Below are 14,314 nucleotides of genomic sequence, written 5' to 3' on the forward strand. Positions count from 1 at the left end.
AGGATGGTGCAAACACTGCTAAGGCTGTGGTTCGACATCCCCATACTCTCTCTTATCCTGGAGAACTGGCTGCCCCTTTGCACAGGAGTGACCACTGAGGAGGGAGGAGGCAAGTGTTCACAGAAGCAGCTCCAAGGTGCACCATTCACATTACATTACATTCAATGTGACTGGTACTCCTGCCACTGCAACAAGTGGCCCTGCATTAACCTCTCTCTCTTCCTGCATGATTTTCCCAGGACCCACTCTGGTTCCTGTTTGACTTTTTCAAAAGGGTAGGGTAAAGAGGACTCCTGGGCCTATCTCAGCAAATTATCAGCAAAAATGATGTGACCAAAATAGAAATGTCCTTGAAGCTTGAAGCAACCTAAAAAGAGAAAGTGGAAGTCAGAGGTTTTAACTGCTTTGCTTCTCTCAAAGAAAGCTTCAGCCCTTAGCATCATGGCTCTGAGCTCCCTGTGCAGGTTGATTCTGGGCCAATTATACATACAGTAGTCTGGATCCTCAAGGAGCTCACAGCCAAGGGAAGAAGACAGCAATAAATGAGTGCTCTACAATAATAACTTCTGTGGGAAAGGGGTGTACAGATGCTAGGGGGAGCACAGGGAGGAATCAGTCAGAGCTGCCCAGGTGCTTTCTATTATAGCCTTGTTTTTCGCTAAGGTTACAGAGTTAGATATGAGAGCTATTGAACAATGAACTATTGAACACCTGCATGATCCATGGTGTGTTTGCGAGATGCTCCCAGCCATCAACCCCAAGGCAGGGAATCAGCACTTCTTGAAGAGGGACCAGCTTGGTCAAGGAGTTTTTTGGTTCTGATCCAACCTGAGCCATCTATGAGCCATCTACCAACCAAGTGAAGAAAAAATGAGATGTAGGTTTCAGGTTTCCATGCCATATCTAAATCTATGCTAGAGGCCTACACTCTCCATTCTCCAAGCAGATTAAGGATATGTGCAGAACAAGAGATGGCCAAAAAGGTACCACAAACCTCCTTGAAGTCATTAATCATGAACTTGGGCAATTGCAAAGCTGACCTTAGAGCACCTGAAGTCAGTGCTACATTTTCCAGGTCATCTTCTACATCCATTATTCATGAGGAAAGACTTGAATATGGATTCGAGGCAAAGATGGTTCTATTCATCACTGTATTATCAGTGCCTAGCATGCCAGGTACCCAGTAGGTGCTCACTATGTATTAGTCCTCCTTCTCCATACAGTAGTTCAGTAATTTCAACAAACACTTATAGAGTGCCTATGTGCCCAGCTTCCTTCTAAGGACTGGGAAAAAAAAAAAAAGATAAATAAGACACACTGGCCCTTTGCTCTCCATTGGCTTACAAAAGGATTGAATTGCTGACTGAGTGGTTCAACGGGATCAGGCTCAGAACCACAAATAAACTCTGAACAGAAGCCTCCAATCAACTGAATCCAAAAAATTGGATTTGAGATATAACCAAAGGATATTGACCAGGCATATGGCTTGGATTTCTTAAGCACACTGTATGCACTGTCTTAAGATACCTATACTAATTTATTTCTTCATATATCCACCCCTGCCCTGGCTCCTTTCTGAACAATAAAGTCCAGGATGAAGCCGCTGTCTCTGGCCATAGGATCTATGGAAACACACAGGGCTACCTAGGGCTTGAACTGACATCCTTCCTTAGCATCATGCTTTCACCAGCTGGGCACACCCACTGCAGATGTGCCAAAATGGATTAGCTATCATGTGGACACAGCTTTATTGTAAGTTCTTCCATATAACATAGAATTGTCCTTCCAAGTTGAAGGCAAACAGCATTGCAAAGGACAACTTACCTTCTTCATTTCCTGACTTTGTGAGTGTCTGTATCTCTAGATTAACATTACAGAGGTTATAGAGTTTGTTTTTCCCCACTGGGCACTCTGGTCTATAAATCATGCTATTTGTATCTGTTTGCCCCTAATTGTCCAAAGGAAGCTGTCCTTGTCACTGGAAAGTTAGGATGAGTGGTCACACAATGGCAGAACACAGGCAATCACAAACAGGGAAACAAAAACTAGCAACAAGATGAATGTGCCGGAAGCAAGCGTAACAAAAGAGGTGGCAGTGAGCACGGGCCATTGTTTCAGCCACGGAGCCAGTGCCTCTGTGCATAAATGCTCAGCAGGCTTTAGAGGGAGAGCTGGAAATAAGTTGATACCCAAGGCAAAATAGGCTGTCAAGTCAACTGGAGGCCAGCAGAGGAACAGGTGAGAGGGGGCTGGAAGTGATTGGCAGGGGCGACTTGGCATTTGCTGCATCACGTCCCAGCCTGTCTAGTCTCCTCAAGGAACACAGGCCTCTTGACCACGCGCCAGTGTGGAAGGACCTTCTGGCTTGCCTCTCCCCTGTGCCTCCCATGTCCTAGATTAAATGCAGGAATCACATATAAAACAGATGTGCCAAGACTCAGGGCTCAGGGGTACACGTGACACACAACAGCAGTGGTTCTTGTGCTCTTGTCATTAGCTCCCCCATAATGCCCCCCCAAATTGCAGCTGCCGAAATTTAACTTGTTTTCAAGCTGGAGCAACTTTGATATTTTCTTAACACAGGCAGGCGCTTCATTAAAGCACTATAGGGTATACCAGCTATGTTTCCCCTGGGGTGAGCTGGATGAGATCCAAGCCAGGATACCAGACACACACAGCCAAAATTATATAGGCAGGGAAGTAAACCTCATTATCTTCCCAAGACACAATTTTATCTGCTTCAGTTAACTGTCGTGTTCGTGCAGGGAGGGGAGTCACCTTATCAAAGATGTTTTCAAGAGACGTGTATTGGTCCGGAGTCTGTGGGCCACTGTCCATATCAGAGGCTCATGGTCTAACTGGAGGCCCAAAGGTGACATCTTGCAGGAACAGTATTTCCTCCAATGTAGGTGAAGCCAATGGAGCAAATTCTGGGTCAGTGAAGGGAAAACTGTGTTCCCACAAAATAGGTCATGCAAAACTGATTCCTTTGGGAACTATAATTTGTCCTATTGGAGTTAGAATTATTTGACCTTCAGCTTATTTAAAGCCAAGGGACAGCAGTTGGGTGGGGTGGGGGTGGGGGTGGGAGGAGAAAAATGCTGTGAAGTTATTGACAAGCTCCCAGGACTTTAAGCTGTTTAGTATTTATATGAAGAGTTGAGTCTCTTCAAAAACGTATGATTCCATGCAACAATCCCCAGTTCATTTGTTTACTCATTCACTTATTAATTCTTTCAACAAGTATTTATTTTGTATGTGCTAATCATTGTGCTAGGCCCTAGAGACATGATAATAAACAAGACAAGTATGGTTCCTCTCCTTTTATAGCTTAACCAGTTAAACATGTAATAAAGCATGATTTTTTTTTAAATGAAAGAGTGTGTGCAGGGAGCAATGAACGCATACAGATGAGAGGCCTAACCTATTTAGTGGAATCTGGTGGCCTTCCCAAAAACACGTATCACCAAGCAACCTGGGTTATGCTGTGGTAATTAACAACCCACAATTTCAGAGAATTAAAACAACAAAAGTTTATTTCTTACTAACCCTAGATGTCCACTGCAGTTTACCAGGGGCTAATCATGGTGACCCAGAGACCCAGGTGATAGGACAGCCATCACCTCCAATGGCAGTAAATGCTAAGACACAGGAACAAATTGAGCACTGAGGGCCTGGCACTAGCATTCAAACAGTCCACCTGTATAGCATGCATCATTCTGCTCACTTCTCATTGGCCAAGATGGATCATGTGGCCCCACCCAACTAGGAAGCACAGTCCTCCTAGGGGCTCAGTAATGACTTGCATAGCAAGTAACAACTTAGCCCAACCATGAAATCAGGGTACTAGTTAGTCCCATGAAGTGAAAGGGGAAGTCAGGGCAAAGAATTCCAGACATATTCTAAGGCAATAACACACGTGAAGGCAAACTAATTTTTTCCAGAAGTGCATTTCCCTTCTGTAGAGACAATTAATTGTATGTGTGCATCTAGACTAGACTGTAAGTTCACAAATCCATACTTCCTAGCACAGTGCCTGGCACAAGATAGGTACCCAATACTGGTTTGGAAATACGGAAAACAAGATTGCCTTCTGGATTGGATGAAGCAGATCAGGTCAGGAATATGCAAAGTTCCTGATAGAGTCATAACCACCTCTAGGCCAAAACAGGACCTGCTTGAAGAATTTCCTGATCTGCCTCCATCCCACTCCCTCTGAGACAGGGCTGACTCCCTTCTCCCTTCTTTCCCCAACTATACACTATATAGGTAAGTTCACAGGACCAGAAATACCTTTTTCCTGCCTATGTTTGTCTCTCATCCTACCAGACATAGAGGGAAGGGCCACATCTTATTTATCTGGGCAGTGTGTAGACCAGTGCCTGGCACAAGGTAGGGGTTCAATAAATATCTATTGAGTAATCGAATGGATCTGAATTAAAAGGTATCAATAGAAGGGTGTTGGCTAGCAATGGGAGTGTGGGAGAATGAGGGAAGTTAGATGCTGTTTGACCGAAGTCAACAGACTGAAACAAACACCCTGGTTCAGTGACAGGTACATGTCCCCAGGAGAGCTGGATGCTGCAAGTTATGGCTCGCAGCCTGGTTTGAAATGGATTTAAAGCACCCTAGTAACTTCTTATGCTTACACATGACATTCAAGGCGGAACCTGCTGTCAGCTTACATGTACATTCTGCTCTCTCCACCACACTGTTTTCTCTCCTCTCCTTGTTTGCCTAGACCCTCCTATTCTGCCAGAAGCCAATCCAGTGTTCACCACAATAGCATCCAGCTTGCCTTTGTATAATACTTGAACTTCGTAAAATGATTTCATGTTTCTTATTCCACCATCCAGAAAGGCAACTTTTGTGGCATTCACCCATAAATAATGGTTTGATGTCATTATCAATCAGAGGAACAGAAAAAATAGTGTGCTGTTTTTCACCTCTCTTTCAGGTTTGATTTTGCGGAGTAGCTGAGATACTGTTTAGTCTCCTCTTTTTCCCAGCTCTACTGGCCTCAGTAACTGCCTGAAACAGCAGGGCTCCAGGCAAATATTCAGGCTGGTGACCACAGAAATGTGAACAGAATGCCAATTTCCATGCATTCGAGGTGAACCAGGCTACTCCAGTTCTCAGGAATTGTATGCTCTACCAGGAGACCTGACCCCTTGGCAGCAAAAGCAGCCTGTTTGTCACCACAGTCGCTCAAGGAAGGGCTTCTGAGCTGCAATTTTTCACACCATTAATGCATTGCTTACACCAAGGAGCACAGCTGGCAATCCTGGGGTTGCATTAGAGGCCTTGGTGAGAAGACTGGAGTCTTCTCATCAAGAAGAAAGTGAGGGCTTCCCTGGTGGCGCAGTGGTTAAGAGTCCACCTGCCGACGCAGGGGACACGGGTTCGTGCCCCGGTCCGGGAGGATCCCACATGCCGTGGAGCGGCTGGGCCCGTGAGCCATGGCCGCTGAGCCTGCGCATCCGGAGCCTGTGCTCCGCAACGGGAGAGGCCACAACAGTGAGAGGCCCACATACCGCAAATAAAAGAAAGTGAAAGGTGATTACCAGAACTCTACCAGCTAACTCTGCAGGGAACCACCACTATTTACGTGTTTACCAGAGCCACGCTTCTGACTGTACTGGGACCCCTGACAAATGGAGAGATTTTTGCATTGCTGTACTTCAGTGGGACTAAGATGATGTCAAAGTCAGCTTTCAATGCCTTTCCTGATGACCCATGCATAATAGCTTCCCGTGCATAGGCCTCAAGTATCTGGGACTCACTTTGCAACTGATACTTGCAAGTTTCTGGAAATGCTAGTCATTGGAGAACCCCATACGCCCTAAATTTCTACCATGAGCCCTATGGTATTGTTAGTGGTTAAGAGGATTTCCTTTCTAGTTATACTGTCTGGATTCAAATCTGGGCTCCTCCACTTTCTAACTGTAACTTCAGATGAGTTACCCTCTCAAAGCCTCAGCTTCCTTAGCTTTAAAGTAGGGGTCATAATAGTAACTACTTATGGTGAAGAGTAAATAAGAAAATGAATGTATAGCGACAGGCACCATAAATTATAACTATTTTTTTTACTTGGTGTTTTTATCTAGGACCCATGCTAGGGTTTCACAAGATAGTAGAAAGAGTCATAGGTAGACATTACGGGAAAAGAGATTTTTTAGTAAAGTGTCCCTTACCAGGTGTCAAGCACTGCCCTAGAAGAAAAGGCATGTCTTCAATAAACACATATCAAGGACCTCCTATGTAAGAGGTACCAGGCTCCAGGTAGATAAGTTGCCTGTCACTGGATGCATTTAAGTGTGGGATGGGCAACCACATGGCGACAGCAGAAGCCAGCAGTGTGCACCTTCCACCCCAGAAAAGCTTGAAGCTGAGTGGGCTATTCTAGGGGAGCGAGAGTGTTAATCAGATTCCTAGGCTGAATAATCAACTTGCACCCACTTGAACCGATGCAAAATTGCGTGGGGGAGGGGAGAACAGCAGGAAAATTGCATAATTGCCTATTCCAAATCGCTTGAAAGTCTTACCTGAAGACACATACATCATAATTAAGGCCTCCAGGTTCCAGTTAAGAAAATGCTGGAACAGCTCAATTGCTTTGCTCCCCGGTACTCTTAGAATTTTTTCTTGCTGTTGCCATTATTAAATTTTACTGAGAAGTGTTCATCATTAGTGTAGGCTCTTCAGCATCACAATATGGAAGGGAAACCGCCTCAGCTCCTGGAGCTTCCTTTCCCATTTATATCGACACTTGAAAGGAGAGGTGGGCACAGAAAAGGTGGTGGGTGGGCAGGGACACTGGGTAAACACGCAAGTCACATTCATACAGTGAGCAGCGCTGCAAGCAAGCACAACCTTTTCCATCTGACGAGTTCCTAACGCCCTCCCCCGAAGACACAGAGAAACTGGGCAATGAGCAGCTGCTAGGCTGAGGAGGTAGTGAGGCAAGCTAACAGCCGAAGCAGAGCATGCGGTTAGTGGGTGAGAATGTACCAGGGGAAGAAAACTGGCAAAGGAAGGAGAGACTCAAAAAGGCCCACAAGTTACATTCTGAGAAGGCAGCCCACCCCAGTAAGCATGCTACAGTATGCTCCCAGATGTCTCCTTTGTCTTATTCATCTACAGCCTCGGTTCTCAAACTTGTACATGCCTGGAATCACCTGGAAATCTTGCTAAAATGCAGATCCAGAGATTAGGTATCCGTGGAGCCTGAGATTCCACATCTCTACTAAGCTCCCACCTAAGTGATGCAGACACTTGATCTACAGAGCACACTTCAAGTAGCCACTACTGAATCGGGAGTTAGCAAACTGCTGCCTGAAGGCCAAATCTGGCCAGTTACCTGCTTTTGTAAATGAAGTGTGATTGAAATGCAGCCAAGCCCAAACATTTACATGTTGTCTAGAGTTACTTTGGCACTGAGAAGGTAAGAGTAGAGTAGCTGTGACTGAGAACTTATGGCCCATAGAGCCTAAAAAAGATTTACTATCTGGCCCTCTGACCACGTCCAAGGCGATACTGGCATTGAAACTAAATAAAAAATGTGAAATGGTGTTGTGTTAGGCTAAAGAAACTTGTATTATGAATTTCAAAAAATTAGAGAAAAGTTCTCTCCTTGACAACAAAAAAAACAATCATTTTTATAGAGACTTAGAGATTTGCAGTCTATCTGTAAAGAAATTGAAGGAGAAAAAAAGTCCAGAATGACACAGTTCTAGAGAAAACACCCTGGTCCTTTAGAAATGGTCTATAAGATGGAAAAGAAGACCTAGTAAAATCTTGTGTGTTGTCCAAAGTTGATCATCAATGAGGTTCAGAAACACACAAGTTTATGAAGCCATCTTAGATCGGCTGAAAATAACATGCTTCTGCTCTTCTCTACTTCATCACTGGGGTGGTTTTTTTTTGCCGTTTTAATTTTTATTCAATTACAGTTGACATACAATATTGTGTTAGTTTCAGGTGTAAAACACACTGCATCACGGTTTTTTTAGCTGCTAAAAGAGTTCTTTTTCTTTAATGGGGAAACAATAGCAACAATTCAGCCTTAATTTCGCATGACACAGCATCTTTTCAAAATTATTTTCACTTGCAATATAACATGTGACCTTCACATTAATCCTCCTTATAGGTAAACTAATTCAGTTTGATGCAAAGAAGCAGTGATGTAAAGTCTTCTCTCAATGAGCTCACAAACAGACAGTTGTAGAAATAAACATCAACATGGTTTAATAAATGCTAGTAGAAGGGACACAGGTATGGCTCAGAGAATGGCATGGGCTTCAGAGGGCTGCCATTTCAGAGTTCACCTACTAGGTCTTTAAACTGAGGGAGGAGCTTATAAGGAATGAGACTATTGCCACCACAAAAATGGTAACAAACCAAAATCTGAAAGAAAAAGAAATGTCAGCCGTAGCATTATACAGAGAATATTCTTATGAGGTAGAAATTCTCCTCACATTGGAAATAACAAAATTGAGGCTCAGAAGCAAGAGATTAATTACTGAAGGTAGAATTCATACTAAAGTCTTCTAACTCCAAACATTGGTTCTTTCTACTGCTATATTAGCTTTTCAAAGACAATTTTTTTGCCAAGGGTGATAAGGTAATATGGGATTATTTATAAAAGTTATGATGATAATGATGACAAACATTTATATGTGTTTTCTTTGTGCCAAACCCCCTCTTTCAAAGAACTAGCACCAACAGTCTAGAATCCCTTCCAAATCTCTATCTCCTCCCAAAAGGCCACGGAATTGCCAAAGGCCACATAGTTATTCAGTGGCTCAGCCTAAACTAGAACCTACATTTCCCACTTCTTTTTCCTCTACCACCCTCTCCAATGGGACTATTAATATCAGATGTAAGTGATGGGATGACTGATGAAGAACCTAGCATTGACCCAGTGGTGTGTTCATAAATGTTTGACAACTGTCTCCAGGGAAAAAGAAATGGCCTTTATTTCCACTGTTTCTTGATTTCCATGGTATAAATACTCTCACCATGGCCAATTTCAAGCTACAGCACAAGGCACTGAATTTAGAATGGGAAAAACTGCAAACATTCAGCATGCTTGTGAGCTGGTAAGTGACAGCTCCAACATTACTAGCCCTCTAAATGCAAATGGGGGTTCCTCTTCATGTAGAATAAAAGATCACTATCCTTTTACATAGAGGTACCCAGAAAATCAAACTATGATTCTCTCTGGGTAAAAGATACACACACACACACACACACACACACACACACACACACAAACATATATGTAATTTTTCAAGTCTATATTCTTTTATTCTCATTCCTGAGTCATTCACCTCTCTTGGGTCCCTCTAGTTGCCCTATGAGTAATATTTGAAAGGTTATAGAAATGGTCAATTCACTGAAGATAAAAACTGTGTCCTCTGATATTAAAAGGTTTTCAAACCAAGTTTTTTTTTGCACAATAAAACTTATCATGGCACAAAACCATTGACACACTAACCATATAGAATAATTTATTGCCTGCCACTGCAAGCTTTTCTTAGATTTTGTTTTTGTATCCAAATTTTTAATGATTTGGGGTGGTGATTATTTTCATGCAAGTTATAAGAGGACATGATATAATTCTGGGAATATGTAGAGACTCTATGTCTTCATTTGCCTTTGGAAAATGAAGTGAAAATACTGCTACTTAAATAAACTCTAACACCTGGAAAAAAAAAAAAAAGAACCTAGCATTGTATTCCCAGAAGTGAAATGGATGTCAGTATAGACAATAATATATAAATAGTCATAATTCTCAGTGGAACCCTATGAGGGCCTTACTGAGCCTCATTTGAGCAACTGGGAGATTTCCTTATTTCCTCAGTCAAGAAGATAACATTGTCCACTTACTTTTTTGTTCCAGTTAGAACTGTTCTTGAGTTTTCAGGTACCACTCAAATAGCATACATTATGCTTAGACCATATTTGTTACCTTTTTCTAATTCAGATACCATTACACATAGCTTCCTATATCACAGTGGTTTAGCTATGAAATATGTATGAGGAAGCTAAGTGAGTATGAAACAAGCTACAGTGAAACCCTAGGGGATGATGTGGTCTTTTATTATACAGCATATTGTAATATCTTACAATACCAGGGATTTGGTCACGTGTTTTCTTTATGGAATGACCTATCAACCCAAGCAACTATCCAATGTAATTCAAAAAGCACTTACTGCACATCCCAACTCTGAGCCTAGTTCCCCACTAGACACATGAGTAAAAGAAAAGTATTCTACAATGAGCTTCGTACTGTAATCTCAAGGGGTTTTACACTCATGGAGATTTATTTGCAAGCACGCAACCAAGTGCTAAAGAAATATGTAGCATATTCTAAAATAGAGGGCCAGAGGGGTACCTTCAAGACAGAGGAGGAATAGAGATGGAGATCACCTTCCTCCACACAAATACATCAAAAATACATCTACATGTGGAACAACTCCTACAGCACACCTACTGAATGCTGGCAGAAGACTTCAGACTTCCCAAAAGATGCCTGAGGGCGAGCTACACACAGAGGTGGGGCCAAATCCAAAGCTGAACCCCAGGAGCTGAGCAAACAAAGAAGAGAAAGGGAAATCTCTCCCAGTAGCCTCAGGAGCAGCGGATTAAATCCCCACAATCAACTTGATGTACCCTGCATCTCTGAAATACCTGAATAGATAATGAATCATCCCAGAATTGAGGCGGTGGACTTTGGGAACAATTGCAGACTTGGGGTTTGCTGTCTGCAACTGATCTGTTTCTAATTTTTATCTTTATCTTAGTACAGTTTTCAGTGCGTGTTATCATCGGTGGATTTGTTTATTGGTTTGGTTGCTCTCTTCTTTTTTATTATTACTTTTTTAAAAATAATTTTTAAAAATATTTTTATTTATTCATTTTCTTTTTTTCTCCCTTTTCTTCTGAGCCGTGTGACTGACAGGGTCTTGGTGCTCCATCCTGGTGTCAGGTCTGAGCCTCTGAGGTGGGAGAGCCGAGCTTAGGACATTGGACCACCAGAGACCTTACAACCCCACATAATACCAATCAGTGAGAGTTCTCCCAGAGACCTCTGTCTCAATGCTAAGACTCAGCTCCACCCAATGGCCAGCAAGTTCCAATGCTGGATGCCCCATGCCAAACAACTAGCAAGACAGGAACACAACACAACCCATTAGCAGAGAGGCTGCCTAAAATCATACTAGGTTCACAGACACACCAAAACACACCACCGGACATGGCCCTGCCCACCAGAAAGACAAGATCCAGCCCCACCCACCAGAACACAGGCACAAGTCCCCTCCACCTACACAAGCCACTGAACCAACCTTACCTACTGGGGGCAGATACCAAAAACAACGGGACTTATGAACCTGCAGCCTATGAAAAGGAGACACCAAACACAGTAAGTTAAACAAAATGAGAAGACAGGGAAATATGCAGCAGATGAAGCAGAAAGGTAAAAACCCACCAGACTTAACAAATGAAGAGGAAATAGGCAGTCTTCCAGAAAAAGAATTCAGAATAATGATAGTGAAGATCATCCAAAATCTTGGAAATAGAATGGAGAAAATACAAGAAATGGTTAACAAGGACTGAGAAGAACTAAAGAGCAAACAAACAGTGATGAACAACACAATAAATGAAATTTAAAATTCTCTAGAAGGGGCCAATAGCAAAATAACTGAGGCAGAAGAACGGAAAAGTGACCTGGAGGATAAAATAGTGGAAATAACTACTGCAGAGCAGAATATAGAAAAGAGGAATGAAAAGAATTTAGGACAGACTCAGAGACCTCTGAGACAACATTGAATGCACCAATATTCGAATTATAAGGGTCCCAGAAGAAGAAGAGAAAAAGAAAGGGACTGAGAAAATATTTGAAGAGATTATAGTTGAAAACTTCCCTAATATGGGAAAGGAAATAGTTAATCAAGTCCAGGAAGCACAGAGAGTCCCATACAGGATAAATCCAAGGAGCAACATGCCAAGACACAAATTAATCAAACTATCAAAAATTAAATAGAAAGAAAACATATTAAAAGCAGCAACGGAGGGCTTCCCTGGTGGTGCAGTGGTTGGGAGTCTGCCTGCCGATGCAGGGGGCGCAGGTTCATGCCCCGGTCTGGGAGGACCCCACGTGCAGCGGAGTGGCTGGGCCCGTGAGCCATGGCTGCTGGGCCTGCGCGTCCGGAGCCTGTGCTCCGCAGCGGAAGAGGCCACAGCAGTGAGAGGCCCGCATACAGCAAAAAAAAAAAAAAAGCAGCAAGGGAAAAACAACAAATAACATACAAGGGAATCCCCATAAGGTTAACAGCTGATTTTTCAGCAGAAACTCTGCAAGCCAGAAGAGAGTGGCAGGACATATTAAAAGTGATAAAAGGGAAAAACCTACAACCAAGATTACTCTACACAGCAAGGATCTCATTCAGATTTGATGGAGAAATTAAAACCTTTACAGACAAGCAAAAGCTAAGAGAATTCAGCACCACCAAACCAGCTTTACAACAAATGCTAAAGGAACTTCTCTAGGCAGGAAACACAAGAGAAGGAAAAGGCCTACAATAACAAACCCAGAACAATTAAGAAAATGGTAATAGGACCATACATATTGACAATTACCTTAAATGTAAATGGATTAAATGCTCCAACCAAAAGATATAGACTGGCTGAATGGATACAAAAACAAGACCTCTATATATGCTGTCTACAAGAGACCCACTTCAGACCTAGGGACACAAACAGACTGAAAGTGAGGGGATGGAAAAAGATATTCCATGGAAATGGGAATCAAAACAAAGTTGGAGTAGCAATTCTCGTAACAGACAAAATAGACTTTAAAACAAAGACTAGGGTTTCCCTGGTGGTGCAGTGGTTGAGAGTCTGCCTGCCGATGCAGCAGACGCGGGTTCGTGCTCCGGTCCAGGAAGATCCCACATGCCACAGAGCGGCTGGGCCTGTGAGCCATGGCCGCTGAGCCTGCGCGTCCAGAGCCTGTGCTCCGCAACGGGAGAGGCCACAACAGTGAGAGGCCCGCATACCACAAAAAAACAAAAAAAACCCTAAAACTAGAACTACCATATGACCCAGCAATCCCACTACTGGGCATATACCCTGAGAAAACCGTAATTCAAAAAGAGTCATGTACCGCAATGTTCTTTGCACCACTATTTACAATAGCCAGGACATGGAAGCAACTTACGTGTCTATCAACAGATGAATGGATAAAGAAGATGTGGCACATATATACAATGGAATATTACTCAGCCATAAAAAGGAATGAAATTGAGTTATTTGCTGTGAGGTGGATGGACCTAGAGTCCATCACAGAGGGTGAAGTAAGTCAGAGAAAAGCACATAACATATGCTAACACATGTATCTGGAATCTAAAAATAAAAAATTGGTTCAGAAGAACCTAGGGCAGGACAGGAATACAGACACAGATGTAGAGAATGGATTCGAGGACCTGGGGAGGGGGAAGGGTAAGCTGGGACAAAGTGAGAGAGTGGCATGGACATATATACACTGCCAAATGTAAAACAGATAGCTAGTGGGAAGCACCTGCATAGCACAGGGAGATCAGCTCGGTGCTTTGTGACCACCTAGAGGGGTGGGATAGGGAGGGTGGGAGGGAGACGCAAGAGGGAGGAGATATGGGGATATATGTATATGTATAGCTGATTCACTTTGTGATACAGCAGAAACTTACACACCATTGTAAAGCAATTATACTCCAATAACAATGTTAAATAAAAAAATTAAATAGAGGGGCAAAAGACATAGAAGAGATAATAAGTACCACAGAAGGGGATATAATATTGAATGGGAATTTTAATAACAATTTTCATGTTTCAGCCACGTTATAGATTGACTAGAATACCCCTGATAATCAATTAATTTCTTCTTTATTGACAGCCACCCATATGTGCCTCCGCTGTCAGGCCACATAATCAGGATACAAGAACCATGTCCATCTGAATGAGATTAGCTGATCTACTGTGGCTATGTTATGATGTCAATCCTCATTCCCGTTAATGCTTCTATAATGCAAAGCCTAACGATTTTTATTTTCTTTAACCTGCGCAGTCTCCAGCGGTGGTGCATCTGATTCAGCCTCTCAAGTAAGGAAAACAGTGTGGTTTGGAGGTCAGCACAGCAGGTTAGAAAGCAGCTGTGCTGCCAAACAAAGTGCTTAAGATTCTTTTGAAAGTGACTTTAGTTTGAGTGTCAGAAAAAATAAAATCAAAGGTACTGGTAGTCCTCACCCACGCGCTAAATATAGATTTTCCT

Source organism: Mesoplodon bidens, assembly GCF_964165515.1.
Source record: "Mesoplodon bidens genome assembly, chromosome: 6".
NCBI classification, from domain to species: domain Eukaryota; kingdom Metazoa; phylum Chordata; class Mammalia; order Artiodactyla; family Ziphiidae; genus Mesoplodon; species Mesoplodon bidens.